General features: G+C 44.5%; 2 long non-coding RNA genes across 9 annotated transcripts; one reads left to right on the forward strand and one right to left on the reverse strand.

Moving 5' to 3' along the window:
* Positions 1 to 291: 291 nt before the first annotated feature.
* On the forward strand, positions 292 to 4,577 carry LOC123081577 (uncharacterized). Its single transcript, XR_006438740.1, has 4 exons — positions 292 to 689; positions 786 to 1,002; positions 3,641 to 3,928; positions 4,050 to 4,577. It is a non-coding gene; the product is annotated as an uncharacterized lncRNA (long non-coding RNA).
* A 2,031-nt stretch (positions 4,578 to 6,608) lies between these two features.
* LOC123084793 (uncharacterized) lies at positions 6,609 to 12,322 on the reverse strand. 8 transcript variants are annotated; one of them, XR_006439403.1, is made up of 6 exons: positions 11,873 to 12,322; positions 11,595 to 11,783; positions 10,986 to 11,200; positions 10,168 to 10,660; positions 9,760 to 9,934; positions 6,609 to 8,304 (listed from the first exon to the last, which is right to left on the reverse strand). It is a non-coding gene; the product is annotated as an uncharacterized lncRNA (long non-coding RNA). The 8 variants fall into 8 exon arrangements; XR_006439409.1 differs by having other exon boundaries at positions 10,168 to 10,640; positions 11,150 to 11,200; positions 11,873 to 12,321; XR_006439407.1 differs by having other exon boundaries at positions 11,150 to 11,200; positions 11,873 to 12,321.
* Positions 12,323 to 13,586: the final 1,264 nt, after the last annotated feature.

Here is a 13,586-nt window from a genome sequence, read left to right on the forward strand (position 1 = left end):
CAGCAAAGAATAGATTGTTGATGTCGCCGTGAAAATCATCAGCTCTTTTAGTCTTTGTAGTAAAATTGAGATGATAGTACATATTGAGGCAGCCCATCTCCCCCATATAAAATTCTCGGAAGATCACAACAGCATCAAGTTCATATGCAAGATCCTGAAAAGAAGGCATGGATTGTATCAACAATTAGTACATGAATATAAAACAATTAAGAAAACGATAGAGAGTGAGGGTGGGTAGGAGGGAGAGAGAGCAAACCCCTCAAAAATGGTGATCCTCATTGGACGTGGAGTAATTGAGCGCGAGCTCAAATGAGCTCGTTATCCACGTCGTTGGTTAGCCCCTCTAGATGTGTGCCATTAATTTATCCTAGCGTCGGTGGTCATCCAGAAATCGGGTACTGTTCCGAAATACGTCCCCGGCAGCGGTGTCCAGTGGGCCAGATTTAACGCTGGGGAGGACGGCAGTTTGCCACCGGGGAGGTGTTCCATGGATCAGAATCAGAGCCGCCGTCTGATCCGTGGATCAGGAAATTCGCTTTACCGTCTCGCCGCACGAGTCGAGTTGAATCCAGAGTCCAGCCGTCTTCTCTTGCAAAGCGACTGACGATTTGAAGGCGACGACTGGGAGATAAAGGTCAGGAGCGGCAGCGGCGATCCAACATGGAGTTCTTGATGCAGCCGATCGGCAGGTACATCGATCCTTTCTTCGCCGCGCGAGGTTGTCTGCATTTTTCGGGCGTCTGGGTCAGCTTGTTGACAGCGATTTGTTTTTTCCCTTGGTTTAGATCTGCTGTGCTTGAGGAGATAGAAGAGAGCCTGGTGCCTGTCCCTCTGGTTGCCGATGGCGAAGTGGTGGCGGAGCATGCTGTGCGGCAGCATCACAGGGCGGCGGACAGCGGCAAAGCACAGATCAGGGGCGGAGGCCGCAGCGGGCAGAAGGGATAGCTCCCCTCCGACGCCCGAGGGGAAGACGAATCCCCAGGCGCCCGGATGGAATAAGAGGTCAGTGGAAAAGCTTCCGTATGTCATCAGAGATGCAAAGATTTTAGTAAAGAAAAATTGACATCAGTAAAGAAATCAGGCAGCTATATCTTTCTAGATTCAGAGTATTTAGTACAATGCATTTAGCTGAACCCTCCTGATACGAGAGATGCAAAGAAATTAGTGGAGGAAAATTGGTAGCCCTAATGAAATCAGGCAGCTGTAATTTACCGGGTTCAGTGGGTTAACTCCATTGCATTCACGTAGTTGAAATTCAGATGAGAAAAAACTTCCTTATGTCATCAGATAAGGAAAGATTTCAGTAAAACAGAGTAGTTTGTGCACTGCATTCAGTTGTAACTCATTGATATGCGAGATGCAAAGATTTTAGTAAAGAAAAATTGAGTGCGGTAAAGAAATCAGGCAGCTGCAGTTTGCTGAGTTCAGAGGAGTAAGTACACTGCATTCTAATTATTGATAGTCAGATAATGAAAAGCTTAATTATGTGATCACAGATGGAAATCAGGCAGCTAGAGATGTATGGGTTCAGAGTAGTTAGCAAACTGTATTAAAATGAAACCATTTGATATGAGAGATGCAAAGATTTTATTATAGAAAATTGGATTGCAGAAAAGAAATCAGTCAGCTATAGCTTTGTGGATTCAGAGCAGTTGGTACAATGCATTTGGATAAATCATGCCTACTGCCTGGTGTTCGCAGACTGAGGTTTGGTGCTGCTGCACCAAGCAGGACACCATGCCCAAATCGAATCAGTGCATTCGACAAGGCTGTCAGATGTTTTGCAGAGAAACTGCCTGAAAATGTGATCACACCTGTTCTCGGCATTACATTCGACTCCTTGGGCGAGGCTTCTGGTGATGCTCTCACTGATTTGTTGTTAGTAAATCAGATACAGTGGAGTACAATTTTTATCTGAGAAGCTCATGAAAAGCGTGCACATAATGAAGACATGCTTGGTTTCATTAGGGCTAAAAAATACCAGCTAAGCATATAGTGAAGACATGGACGAGGGATGCTCGCGACATTCTGCCACCTCATCTGATGCAATACCAGAAGGACAGTATGCAGAACAACCCTTTTTCGTACAGAAACTTCACGATGTACATGCACGCAATGGAACTAGTCAGGCTGGGCGACACTAGTTTTGAAGCCTACAATCGATTAATGGAGTTGTTCAAGTCGAATTTGACAGTGATATTACCCTATACAGAAGTTAGGGATGGTCTTGGCCTCGAGGATAGACTGGCAGACAGGGGGGCTGTGGTGAATCAGACCCCCATGGAGCTGGTTTCGGCGGAACAAAACATGAACGTCAAAGCAGCTACTGCTGTTTTAGCTAACAATGATTCGGTTTCGAGGACAAGCAGCAGGTTGGAAGGACTGCTGGCTCCAGTGAAAAAGAAAGATATGGGATGGCCAACGACAAGTACGGAGAAGGCTCCATATGAAAGGTCTAAGCAAGAGGACTAGGTTTTGCATGATATGCTGAAAACAAGGGCATAAGCAAACTACATGCCCTGATGTGGTGATGTCCCTAAGCAACCTCAGAAGCCTGCCAAATGTAAGAACTGTGGCTTGCAAGTAGAATGCAGTTTGAGGGGCACCAGCAAAATAATTGTAATAAATAAAGAAATGGAACTAAGGCTGGCAAGTAGAATGCAGTTTGGGGAATGCACTGGGTAGGAGCTGATGGGCTCATGAAGTCTTTTCAGTTATCTTATTTGCTATTGAGGCATATGCCTGTAGGTGACATGTTTTAGCTTCGGCGTAATCTAGACCATGGTTAATTTTTAGGTGTTGACATGCTTTTCGTAACTCTGCATTTTGGCCAGTGGCTAGGTAATGTAATAAGTCGAACTGTGTTCCAGCTTGGCATGTCTGGTTTAGTTTCAAATGTTGGCTTGTCCCCAGGTTTTCATGAATTTGTGCATGCTTTTGAAGGTAAAACCCTTAGCCTTGGATTTTAAGAAATTGACTAGGACTACGGGAGGACAACTACTGCTGCTGAATTTCAGAATGTGTAGGTTTAATATGACAGACTACTCCTGCTGAATTTTAGGAAACTAGTGCTGCTGAATTTTCGAAATGTCAACGGTTAATATTCAGCTTATTGCAATCTGTAGGGCCCCTTGGATTTTATAAATTGATGCTTATTATGAACAGAAGTTCGAAGTAATTGACCATATAAATTAGTGCTGCTGATTTTGGAAATTTCTAAACTTACTAAGACAAAACTAGTTCGAAGGCATGGGTTTTCCACTTTTCCTGAATGTATGTAGCGGCTAGACAGCAGCGAGTGTGTTTCATCTAAATTTAGGCCCTGTAGCACTATGCAAAATACATAAAGTTGTGACCGATCACCATAGCCAGAGATCAAGTGTTTGTACAAAAAATATTTGTTCAAATTATGATTAGGCACTAATGATAGTTACGTTTTGTGTGAAGAATATCCGGTGAGCTTTTCAGGAGTCATTTTTGCCCAAAAAATAGGTTTAATTGTAATGTTTTCCGAGTATGTTTTGAAATTTCCATGATTGTGCAGAAGTATGATGAAAGAAATGTGTTAAGTATATGTGCTCCACTACAAACAAACAGTCTCGGTCAGGATGTGTAATCAGTTTGCTGATTTGTCATGCAGGACTAGGGTTGGATTAGCTGGCAGGACGAGGATGAAGTTGGTTCCGGCCAAGAGCAGCGTCATGCGCTGGCTGTCGGTGGAGCAGCGTGGAGGCGCGACACGGGGGAGGCTCGGCTGCTGCACCTGTGGCTGCATGCGCACATGTGCTGGCTGAATCTCCGCCTGGCTGCCATGGTCGAAGTTGTGGTCTCGCCTGTATCTCTGCTGAAGGGGAGCCAACGGGTGCATAGCAAAGGGGGGTTGCAGCACGTACGGCTGCGTCAGCCCTGCACGAGTCAGCTCCGGCAGGTACGTGTCCGTGGATCTAATGAACCCGCATAGCTCAGCCTGCATGGAGTGGGGATCCAAGCTCCAAAAGATTGTTCTTCATGGCAGATGGGCACTTACATCTTTCCTGACGCATTTGTAGAAGCAAGCTCCGGCGCGCGAGGCGAAGGTGACCACCTTGTCGAGGTAGCCAGGGCAAGGGATGGGTGGCAGCACTTCCTGAGGCTGCGAGGAAGAAAAGTGAATCTTCCAGAGCAAGGGTGTGTGCGGTCGATGCAGTGCATGTATATATTAAAAAATGTTTGCTGGAATCCACCGTTCGGTGTGTAACGGCTGAGCCGTGGACCACGACGCTAGTGTCCATCTGAGCCGGCTAGTGCTGGATGATGGACGTCTCAATAAATGCGGTCGGTGAGTGGGCCCTAGTCTGTGGAAAAGCATCTCATACTACTCAGAATACGCAGTAAAATACATCTCCTGATGCGAATCTTAGCGCCAGACGATGGCTGGGATAGCAGGTCCATCTGAGCTCGAGCTCAGAATAGGACTTTCGATCCTCATTGTACTTGTCCAGTAAAGCTTGAACCAAAAGGCTGATATTCCTACGGTCCGGATTTCCTTTGGAAGAGTTCTTCCTTGTGCCATCAAGCCAGTAAAGCTCGTGTCTTACTCCAATCTCCGCATGCGAAAGCCCATCTGTGCACCTAGTTCAGGTCAGAGCATTCTACATGTTAGTACACTGTAATTTCTGACATGCAGCAATCCATGTAAAAGTAGAGAAAATTTACATTATTGGAGAGCGCAGGTCATCAAGATGGCTAACGATAGCATTCTCAGCTTCCTGCAAGCTCTGGAATGGCCCACCCAGACGAGGATACGTGTGGAATGAGCCCGCAACATCTATTCTGATGAAAAACTGTATATGCCAACCAGAAGGATTACGAGCAAAAACAGGTGGAGTCGATTGCCGTGACATTGGCGAGATGTCACGAGTTACCGCCTCCGCCTTCGTGGAGGAAGAGGAAGTGTTTTTGTTGTTTGGCACGTCACGATAAGGGTACTCGCACCTGAAGTGGAACATTGTCAGAAGGTCAGTAGACAAATTTTTTTAATCTTCAGAGATTGAATAATCCGTATTATCATGGATAAACTAGAAACAATGGAACAGAGACGCATACCGTGGAGGCAGCGACAGATTGCGGGAAGCCCGGGTTTTCTCCATGGAACAGGAGATTTGAGGGTGGGGAATAGACGTTTTTGCAGATGCCGCTTGCTCACGTCTGAAGCGGAACACAAGCTCGATCAGTTGAGGAATACCTTATTTATCAATGAACCAACCATCTACTTAATATGGCAGCCAGCTGCATAGCAGAGTAGCAGGCACGAGTAGTAGAAAGCTAGTGGTGGATCATGATTAAGATATGATAGCGGAGGATTGCACATTACTTTGATGTACATGTGGTAACTCAAGTGAAGACGAGGTGCTAGAATTTGGCCAAATTTGATTCAGGTACAGTACAATGACTTACAAAACAAAGAAGCGAGAGAGGGGCGAAGCTATGAAGTTCATACCGTGGAGGCTGCCGCCGATCGTGGGGCCTCGTCTGGACGCCGGAGCGGGTGCCGTCCGCGTATACATCTGCTACGCGCCGAGCTATCCCGTCCACGTCGGCGGGGAGTCGTCCACCCCCGTCAGCGCCGGCACCGACATAGCGACTGTCAGAACGACTTGTCGCACGAGCGCGGCGGCGAGGCATGACCGGACGGGGTTGAAGGCGGCCCCGTCAAGTGGTCGGAGTGGACCTTTCTGTACAGTACAGATGATGGTCGTCCGGCGGGAGAGACGAGGGGAAGGGAGAGGGAAGCTACGCCTATGCCCTCAACGCGCGCGTATCGCCTCCGTTTATAACGTAGCAATGTATACGTACTAGTAGAACGCCCGTGCGTTGCCACGGGCTTTTAAAATTTTTTTGTTGAGTTGTATAAACATAATGGATGTAAATTTTCACATATAGAGATAAGATAGTACGGGAATGTTGGTGCTTTGTCACGTGTTACGAAAATATTTTGCTAAAATTATGTAAACACAACGCATGTCCAATTTTGCATGCAGAGACAAGATAGCACGGGCACAATCGGGGTATTTATTGAAGTCCAATTCGCTTGTAAAATTGATAAAAGAGATAAATTAACAATGTATACATATAGAGCGATGATCCAATTAAAATTCTATTACAAATTAATATCTATTGTTCCTTGTTGTTGTGTTTACGCAATTCTCACACAATATTAGAAAATGGTGTTTTTAGCTTCATTCACACGATATTTAAGTAAGTATAATAAAAACTTCTTCCTGAGCCTACATTGGTCAGCTACATTTTAATCTTACTTTATATCATAGTAAATGTGCTGCTGTAATCATGGAGTAGTGCTTCTAGCATTGTTGAGAGTACTTACAGAAGTGACCATAATCCATAGTACCTGTGTTGCTCCTGTTGCAAATCCCAACCCCAACCTGTGCTCACTCTCAACCCTCACTTTGATCACAAAGTCCACTGACTCCCGTTCTAAGTGAGCCAGTTTTCAACACCGGCATGACAGTTAGCAAGGGACAAGGTGGGAAACCGCCTACAGATATTATTCACTACACGCATATAGCAATTTTTTCTAAGTAGATAATGCTACCAGAACATGCACTCAATAAAAAGATAATGCTAGTCATCTTATATATATCATCAAAAACTTGCCTGCACCAAATTTGTACAGAAACAAAAGACAAAAACACCTTAACGTGAGATATGATTTTCTAATCCGGCGGCAGCGCCACTCCCTTGATAAATCACGAGCTTGTGCTCTAGATTTACATGCTTGATCATTCTCTTCCCCGTCGGTCTCCGCCTCCGCTCCCCAGCCTTGTTGTCCTCCTCCCCTGACCTCCTTGGCTTCAAGTAAGTCTCGTACAAAGTTTTGTCACTTTGTCTAGATTTTTGGCCCTAAATCATGGGCGTCCTCAGTACACGCACCTCTGAAAAATAGAGAGCAACCATATAAGCTTAAATGCTTGGCCAAGGTCGGCTTAAAAAACGGACTTCTTCCTTGGTTGTTGTAGAACTACATGGCCTGAGCTGCAGTTATTTTATATCTGCTATTTTGCGTTGCCAGCGTTCATGTGTCACCTCCAACCTGCATCAGCAAAATATGTAGGCCTCAGTAGTATACTGGACAACTCCAAACCTCATGGAATTGCATAATTTCCATACACCTGCATCAGGCTTTCCTATCAACTACTCAGGTAAGAGTTGAAACCGAGCTCAACCGGTAAGCAAAAAAAAATTAGAAATCAGTTCAGGAAAAAATGTCACGCCCTTCTCGAGTCTCGACAGTATGCAAGAATCATGACTAAACACTATGTGAAGACATGGTGAGAGATGCCACCAGATGTCACGGTTGTAGACCAGAAAACAGCTAGCCATTCCTATTATACAGATTTGCAAGTCTTAGGATGTGGTAAAATTCTAGGTAAGCAGGTTAGCACTGCCGTACTTGTCATTTGGATCAATACGGCTGTTATACATCTCTGACCTCCTCAGTCCATCAGTAAAAGAGCAAATCATGTAAGGCTTGTTCATATAAGTGTGCATGTGCAATGCACTTCTTGTCAGGAACAAAAAAATTGAATACACAAAGCTAATGTAGAGAAACCTGCAGAGAAAACCAGTACCAGGACATAGTAAAAGTAAACTCTGGAGGAAAATAAACCTGCATTGACCATATATGACTATAAACGACACAGCTAAGAAAGCAGTTCCATGCTTTCATGTGACAAACTTCAATAATGCTTAGTAGTTTGTACAATATAATATAAGCAAATATGAAAATGAAATATGGTAAAATCACCCATCCATGGCAGTTTAACCAAATTATGTAAGTTAACAAGGCAGAAGCAGAAACAGAGTTTTAGCATGTTACATTTCAAATGACTGTAAGATATCTAACATCAAGGAGTGATCCCGAAATTCATACTCATAGCAGCCAGAGAGGACATTAGCGACCTCCGTAGGTAAATTGTACAGGAACATCGGTTTCTCTTTCTTCAGGACAACTGACTGATAAATCTCATCTGGTGATTTGGCACACCAAGTCTGAACGCCACTGAACATCTCAAGAATGCTCCAAGCGAAACCCCAACGAGTCAGTCTCGTAACTAATTGGGCCTCTGATGTTTGGTCGCCAATGTTCTGGGGCATGTAATTTGGAGTCCCAAGTCTTTGGATAAGATCTGGATTTGGCAGCGGAAGTCCAAACAGCAAGGATGGAATCCCAAATCCCCCAGCACAGCATGGTCATTGTCATCAAGGAGAAAATTACAAGACTGAAGATTCTGAACAAATATTCCCCTGGAGTGTAGTTGTAGCACACCATGCGGCAAACCAGTGCCATATCAGCAAGTTACAGGAAATCATAAAAATATGTAGTACTACTGAAGAAGACATCTTCTAAACAGAGCATCTGAAATTCAGTGCATACAGTCAGAGGCGTGTTACCTCCAGAAATCCCTATCAAAAGACACTGGTTTCCTTCCATGCATTACATATGCCAAAAGATACTAAGCATAACATTAACCCATTTAGTTGTCTAGATAACCAGATTAAATCGTAAGCATTACATGGTTATATTTCAGTGAAAAGGAATACTGTTGAATAATGATTGCCAATGCATGTCAGCATGCATAATTCCAAAACCACACGTTTAATCATTTAGGGGGCACATACATTTATTTTCAGAGCCTGCAACTCATAATGAAATGCTAGACAAGTTTATTGTCCTACTAAATATATGAGGAAATTATCAATGTCAAAGTTGTTGTGTCTAATGCCAAAACTAAGTACTATATCAGGTCTGGTTACTGAGATGGTGTTCGGTGTGAAGATTAGTTAACAAAAAAAAGTGAAAATACTTGTGTAATTAGAACAACAAGAACTGTAAATGTATGGATTTGGATTTCACAACTTAATGCCAACTAACACCGCATTAGAAAGAAGGAAAGCCTGGTCCAGTATACTTTGCAATGAAATTTGATTGAATCATTAGAGCCATGTTGAACAATACCCGGCGAACGTTCACTGGTGATGAGGTCCCAGTGAACACACACAGAACCGCACAATCAAGATCCTGTGGATGGCTGTTTCTCAAAAAATTGCACTAAATTAAAGAACTGCCATGGCAGTTTATAAAAAATGCCCCTTGCCCCTACCCTAAAAACTACCACTTGAGTCGTTCACATATGCCATTCCTGGCATACAAACGGCATCTTGTTTTTTTCACTTTCCTAAACAAAAAGCAACAAATATATACTCGCTATTTCATTTTGACAATAACAACAAGCTACGTCAAACACTCAGTTTTAAAAAAGCTCATGTTTCAAAATAATGTAGCGGCCTAGAAATTGAAATATATTTTATGCTTTCAGTAATCACTCTTGTTGTTAGATATTTGTGATGTGAGCAAAACCATTGTACTAAATATATAAATTGAATCAATACAGTTTATTTTACAAAAGCACACAATACAGTAATTTAGGATATACATCAGAGGTCTCTATAGAATCTAAGCATTTAAAAGGAACATATTTTCACTCATGCTGCCATAACAATTTGGCAATGAGAATCTTGTAAGAACTACATTTTCAGCGATACAATCAAGAAATTATCAATTCCTAAGGCCCTAGCTAGAATCCAATAATGATTTATAACAAGGAGGGTCTAGCAAGAGCAAGATCGACACCATCAATGAAATTTCGTCAAGCCTGTGATGCACAGCAACCAACAATGGTGGAGGAAAGTGAGTTGTACCTGAATAGTGCCCGACCGAAGCGACTCAGTCTGAGATTTCGTAGCCACAACATGGCAAGCATGCACGGCCTCACCATGAGCGAGAGAGGGCACCAAAGCCATTCTGGCTCAAATAGGATGGAGGTCTTAGTGCTAGGAGAAGCATATGCCCCCTGGCCGTTGCGTAGACAGCTCTCTACATGCAAATACAATACAAAAAATTGTTGGAATTGTCAGCTGAATAGCAAATTCAGTTAGAATTTCATGTGAACATAAAACCTCAATTTAATGAGAACAATAAATCTTATTTTTACAAAAATAATAAACACAAGTGCTAGAACAATACTTGTACCTAAATAAAGTTTACAGATGCACATGAATAGATCCACACGAACAGAGCCAAACAAAGGGTCGAGTTAGTAACCTCACCATGATCCCGAGATAATTGCTATCCATATGGAGGTGACTCCATCATTGCTATGGAGTAGAACTACAGAACCACAGAACAACATCTCTCCTCATGGAAACCGGGGTGAGAAGAACACGTAGAGGAGCATCATGTCACGTCACATAAGGCGCGATGTCAGGCACGCCGGCAACCAGCAATGCCATGGAGAAGAAACATAGCAGAACCAGCTGAGCGAGGATGTAGTGGATCAATGGGAAGGTCAACACAACAGCTTGGACCAATTGAATTGATGGCCATTAGATGGGTCGGTGAAAGAGAATTGGGTGGCACTTGGCCAGGGTCTTTCTTTGCAATGTTCTTCTTCTTCGGGATTGCACTCCATCGCCACACTTCCCTGTGGTCTTCTCCATCCCGCCAGACACCCCCTGCTTCTTCTCACGCCGTCCCGCGGTCTCGTGTCACTCGATGGCCTCGCTGCTTGGTAGCTACTTCACTGTAACAATGGGAACCAATCTTGTTTCAAGACAAGATTCTGTCAGTGAAAACTACAAAACGCATGAATCATCATGAAAACGAATAGCAGTACATCATAACCAAGTGAAGAAATAAATAAGAAGTGAAAGGAACTTGCAGAAATCAATTTCATATGTGAGGATAATCTGCAAAATATGTTTGTCAAGACAAATCTAAAAACCAAACTGCTTGTGTGACTTTAATATGAATTAAATTGCTGAACCAAATATGTTTGTCAAGACAAATCTGAAAACCAAACTGCTTGTGTGACCTTAATACGAATTAAATTGCTGAACCTCGGTATAGTGGAAAAGATATTACTAACCTACAGAGTAAGACTTCCAATCCTACTGTTTGCTAGCAGCATAATAATGTGACTCCCAGCATACACTAACAATGCGAAAAAATTAGAGCTGGAAGGCATGAATTCCTAATACAAAGAACATGATGATGAAAAACTAATTCAAGCTGAACAGAATCAAATCCTACAGCTCATCCATCTTATGAGGAAAGGACTCCTGCTTCCAAAATGAAGATACCCTGCAAATAACATGGAAAATACAAGTGAGTTTGTACAACAAAGCTGATCCTATTGGAAAGTGCCTAACTGCCTACTAATTCAGGATGAGCGGGTAAGAAAGCATCAGACTAATATGGTGCAGATTTTGATTGGCTATGGTACATGTAACTTTGAAATTGCCGTGAAGAAGCTAATATTCAAGGCACAAATGAGATCTGAGATACAGTATAAATTGACAAGTAGATCTCAGTTTATCATCTGCTTTGAAATTAATTGGAATATAAAGAACTCTGCCACAAGGAACCGCACCCATAGCAGATCAGTCTGAATACAGGTAGCAACAAATCGAATTTGCATCACAACCTTTTCAGTTTCTAAACGGATAGAAGGGAGGAAAGAGCCGGGAAGTCTTACCAAGCAGGATTGGTGTCCGAGACGAAGTCATACTCGAGGGACAGGTAGCTGAGGTATCCGTCCATGTTGCCCACCACGCTGTCCTTCCGAAAGAACTCTGCCCCGCCGATCATGCCCCCCTTCTCTCCCTGCCCGTGAAGAGCTGGGGCTGCAACCAGGAGTACGCGGAGGTGGAAGAGGAAGTGTGGCCTGCGGTTTGGGCGGGCGCGGCGACATGGACGGATCCAAATTAACCTTGATGGGGAAGGAAGGAAATTGAGATGGAGAAAGCACCTTACCTTGGCGGTGGCTGGAACGGTCACGACGGCGGCGGCTAGCTAGGTATTCGCGGGCGCTCGCTCTGGAAACGGACGGAGCCCAGGAGGCGCCTCGCCTTGACGCGTGTGGCGGGTTCCTCACGGCGCGGAGGTGGAGGCGACCAGAGCCGGCGGCGGCGCGGCGCCGAGGTTGGTGCGACGGCGAGCTCGGGCGGTGAGGCGGCGGGGCAGAAGCTGCAGGAGACGGCGGCGGGGACCTCGAGGCCGAGCTCAGGCCATGGCTTCCCTGGCTCCAGAGACCGTGGCGGCGCCGGACGCAGCGGCGGGGCGAGGAGGAGGTCGGCCGTCGGGGAGGCAGGAGCTCCTCGTCCCCTCGATCCAGATCGGGATCGAGGAGGGAGCAACAGGGGCGCGAGGGAGCGGGCGACCCGCGGGCGGAGGGAGCTAGGGCGTCGTCCGATTTTTTGTTCGCTGGTTTTCGCTGGTTAATCTACGAAATTTGTTTAGGACGAAAAAAAACCAGTGAAGATGAGACGAAAATTAACCGGCGGAGACTACCAACTGCTCCATTAGGAGTAGAGATTCTAAACGGACTACTAGCACGAGGAGTACTAGTAGTACATCGCTGTTTTTCCTGTCCCTGACGGCTGGAACCCTAGCCGCGGCCAGGGGAGGCTGATTTTCCAACGCCGTTCTCCGGCGGCTTTTCTTCGCCGGCGCCCTTGGTTGTCGGTGGTGAGGAGAGTCGCCGGATCCATACGTGTGGATCGTTTTTTCTTCCTGTAGTCTAAGTTTTTAGATTGTTTACCGTTTTGCTTTGACGGCGATGATGACAGCGCTGAATAAAGATTTTTCAGATCTTTCCGTGACGAGGCTATCGGTCCTATGGTTGGGAATGGATTTGGAAACCAGTCTGTTCAAGTAAGGATGGCGTGGCGGCGGCGGCATCCTCGTGATGGACGTGTGTCCTCAGGCTCCGCCGTTGCGACGGCGTTTGCTCCCGCGTCGGCGCGGAGCTTGGGAGGTAGTCTAGGAGCGGATGCAGATTGTGGTATGCATCGACGACATCTGAAAGACGGAGCATGTGCTGGGCTTGTGGTTCGTGGATGGCAGGTATGGTTTCCTCCTTCGGTGTTTCATTCGTGGTGGGGTGCCAGATCTGGAGTTCGATGGCATGTCCAGGGTGTTGCCCCGGTCTGATTCATTCAATGTCAATAGCTTCACTTTTGGTAAGCCACATTTGAGGTGCACAAAGCTGCATATCAGCGATGGAGCCGCGTCAAGCTTGGGTGAGAAGGTGATTCATCTTTTTTTTTCTTCGATGGCTGTTGTGGTGGTGCCGGAGGCACGTGACGGACGTTAGTGTCAAGCTCAGAAATGTTCTGCTATCTTTTCAGTTTTGTCATGTCGGTCTTTACGTGACTTGTACATTATTCTTTATAATATGAATGAGACACATGTTATCATGCAAAAAAAAGTACTTCCTCCATTCAAAAATATACTTGTCTAGGGAGTACTAGTAGTACAACCTTCAGGGGTGCTTTTTATATTTGTCTAAATTAAATATCGTAGAGTTTGACCATATTTATATAGAATAATTAATATTTATAATATTAAAGTTATACAATCTGACTTAAAAAATAGTTATACAATATAATTAAATTCATAATGCATCTAATGATATTGACTTAATATTGTGAATGTTGATATTAATTTTTATAAAGTTGGTCAAATT

The sequence above is a fragment of the Triticum aestivum genome, chromosome 4A, assembly GCF_018294505.1.
Source record: "Triticum aestivum cultivar Chinese Spring chromosome 4A, IWGSC CS RefSeq v2.1, whole genome shotgun sequence".
NCBI classification, from domain to species: domain Eukaryota; kingdom Viridiplantae; phylum Streptophyta; class Magnoliopsida; order Poales; family Poaceae; genus Triticum; species Triticum aestivum.